Source organism: Hippopotamus amphibius, chromosome 11, assembly GCF_030028045.1.
Source record: "Hippopotamus amphibius kiboko isolate mHipAmp2 chromosome 11, mHipAmp2.hap2, whole genome shotgun sequence".
Taxonomy (NCBI): domain Eukaryota; kingdom Metazoa; phylum Chordata; class Mammalia; order Artiodactyla; family Hippopotamidae; genus Hippopotamus; species Hippopotamus amphibius.
The window spans coordinates 29,671,711-29,675,051 of record NC_080196.1 but is presented as its reverse complement, the minus strand read 5'-3'; the positions used below and the strand labels follow the sequence as shown (position 1 = coordinate 29,675,051).

Genomic DNA, 3,341 nt, shown 5'->3' with positions numbered 1-3,341 from the left:
TTCAATATTCAGTGATAGACCAGAATGGAAAAGAATATGAAAAGGAATGTATATATATACACAAGTGAATCACTTGCTGTACAGCAGAAATTAACACAACACTGTAAATCAACTATACTTGAGTAAAGTAAGTTAAAAAAAAAAAAAGAGGTTATCTGAAGACAAGGACTTTTCACCATAATGCCCTGCTTTGAGGTAAGCAAGAAACGACGTCACTTCTCACTTTGCTAACCAGTTCCTCTGGCCGCTAAGGGTTCTCCTCCATAGGGAGTAGTTCCTCTTTGCTGGTTGGCTACACTCACTAAACAGCATAAAGGTGTGATGTTAGAGGAGTACCTGGTGGTACAGGGGGCATACAACAAGCTGCTGCAGGACAGGCTCCACTGCAGATAGGCTTGCCTGGTGCCACTGTTTGCTTCCCAGTGAGATTTAGTGGGATGGAAGCATCCACTAAGAGGTAGCGAGTGGCGGAGCAACCACTGCTGGGGACTCAAGCAGCTTCCTTAGGTCTGGGATAGCTTTGCAGCTGCAGTAAACTGAGACGGAATACATCAACTCAGAGTAGTTAGATGGTTGGAGAGAATGAAGGAGGCGAGGATTCCAAGTGAAAGCACAGACCAGAGCATCCCGTTGATATAACCAGTGAACTGTTACTATGAAGAGGAGGCCAGTACAACAGTCAGTGACCCATTCCGGATACGGCAACCTTGACTAATGCGAAACAATAATCTTTTTCTTTTGAATCAATTCCTTTTGAAATCACAAAAAATAAATGATTCTGTTACCCCGAAGACACAAAATAAATTTATTTGAGGAATCAATCAAATTCAGTATTAGTGTTTTGTAAAAGTTAAACATATGTACAAAAACAGATTTTTTAACTATTGTCATGATTTTTGTTTGTCTTATCTGAGTTGATGTTGCTGAAGTACTTAGGAGAAGTTGTTACGTGAGACTCAATGTTATTGATATGTTTAGAAGAATTTGACCAGTGCAGTTTGCAATGTCTAAATTCTTAAGAGATTTATCTTTACAAAATATTAGTTTTTATTTATTAATTATATAAGCAGTATTAAGTATTGAGAGGAATAATTGAATATATTTTAAGTTAAATGCATTGAGTTTGCAACAAACACAAAAATTCAAAAGCCCTTTGGATGTTTAAGGTTTCACCCACATAGTTAAGCCAAGACTGGCACTCCTACCTGCTGAGGGGTCAATTCTAAGACCCCAGGTACCTTCCTTGAGCACTGACGTTCTCACACAAAATCAGTCATTTGTATTTCTCCAAATATTAACAGTATCAGAGCCAGTACAGCACCCAGCACAAAGCAACCGCGCAGTTAAAGTTGGCAGAATGGCTTATTTTACTTCAGACATATTATGTACCTGAGCTCCTTATCCTGAGCTAGAACTTATGAATACCGTAGCTGTATTCATCACCTTGGAAAGGTCTCATCACCAAGCATGGACATGTCAGGACTAGAACACATTTGTGGTCTCTTAAGTGTTGGTGAAAGCAAAAGTTGCTTCTGTGAAAAAAAAAGTAAAAGAAACATTCAGTTTGGCGCTTTCTTTTCCAGTCCCAGGTGCTTCAGGATCTAAGGCCCAACCCAGCAAGCCCCCAGCTCTAATCTCCACTCTCATCCTCCAGGTGCAGACATGGCCAAGTCCAAGAACCACACCATATACAACCAGTCCAGGAGATGGCACAGAAATGGCATCAAGAAACCCTGATCACAACAATATGAATCTCTTAAGGGGGCGGACCCCGAGTTCCTGAGGAACATGTGCTTTGCCAAGAAGCACTATGAGAAGGGCCTGAAGAAGATGCAGGCCAAAACCACCAAGGCCATGAGTGCGTGTGCTAAAGCTATCACGGCTCTCGTAAAGCCCAAGGAGGTCAAGCCCAAGATCCTAAAAGGCAGCAGACACAAGTTCAGTTGTGGCTGAAGCCACAAGTTCAACTTGCCTACATTGCTCACCCCACGCTTGGGAAATGTGCTTGTGCCTGCATCACCAAGGGTCTCAGGCTCTGCTGGCCAAAGTCCCAGGCCATGGCTCAAACCAAGGCCAAGGCCACAGCCTCCAGCTGAGGCTCAGGCTCCGATAGGTGCCCAGGCCCCCTCAAAGGCTCCAGAGTAAAGGCCTTTTTCTGCCAATGTGAGGACAGAAGGACTGGTGTGAACCCTGGGCTGCTGTCTTCATGGGGCTGGTATCCTCCTGGGCTATTTGTACAAACAAACCTGAGGCAGAATCTGTCAGTCAGAAATAAATAAATTAATTAATTAATTAAAGAAATACTCAGTTTGATTCTGCTACTGTCCGATTGAACTGCAGTCCTGTGTATTGTTAACCTGATATGATCATTTACCTTGGGCAGGGAACTCCCATGCTGGTAACTGACAGTGAGTAAGCTCGTCGTACAGCTGGGCATAAGCCTGAGCCACTCCTAGGCCTGCACACTGCACAAACTGCAGACACACAGAGTATGGACCCTCTGCTAAAGGGTGGGGAGAAGAATGAAAGGATCCCGCAAAAAGGTACAAAACAGGGAGTTTAGTTGCTCTGTGGCATGTGGGATCTTCCCTGACCAGGGCTCAAACCCGTGTCCCCTGCATTCTTAACCACTGCACCACCAGGGAAGCCCTTAAAACAGGGAGTTTAATGTCCATCAACGGATGAATGGACAAAGAAGATGTGGTACATATATACAATGGAATATTACTCAGCGGTAAAAAGGAACGAAATTGGGACATTTGTAGAGACATGGATGGACCTAGAGACTGTCATACAGAGTGAAGTGAGTCAGAAAGAGATATACAAATACCGTATGTTAACACATATATTCAGAATATAGAAAAATGGTACAGATCAACCGGTTTGCAAGGCAGAAATAGAGACACAGATGTAGAGAACAAACATATGGACACCAAGTGGGGAAAGTGGGCGGGGGATGGGGGGTTGGGGTGACATGAATTGGGAGATTGGGATTGCCATATATACATTACTAATAAGAAAAAATTACCAAATTGTACACTTTAAATATAAGTGAGACTGTATCCTTGAGACTGTATCCTCATAACCCTGATTAACAGCAGTTGGATTCTTGATGCCCTCACGCTGGTCTAAAAATTAGATGTGCACTGAAAAAGATTCTGAATGCCCCATGGAAGGAGACAAAGATGAAATTACTGTGAATTTGTGCACATCTTAAATCTTAAATTGAAAGCATTACCTGTTTTACGCTTGGAGTTGTTCTGGGGGCAGAATTGCAAAAGTAAAGTGTTCTAAAGCCCTCAATATCCTTGTCCTCCAAATCTGTATTCCCCGGCAAGGGC

The 3,341-nt window shown here is 43.0% G+C and overlaps 1 pseudogene; it reads left to right on the top strand.

Annotated features, from left to right (window-relative positions):
* Window positions 1-1,662: 1,662 nt before the first annotated feature.
* Window positions 1,663-2,145, top strand: LOC130831943 (60S ribosomal protein L29-like; annotated as a pseudogene).
* The last annotated feature ends 1,196 nt before the right edge of the window (window positions 2,146-3,341 follow it).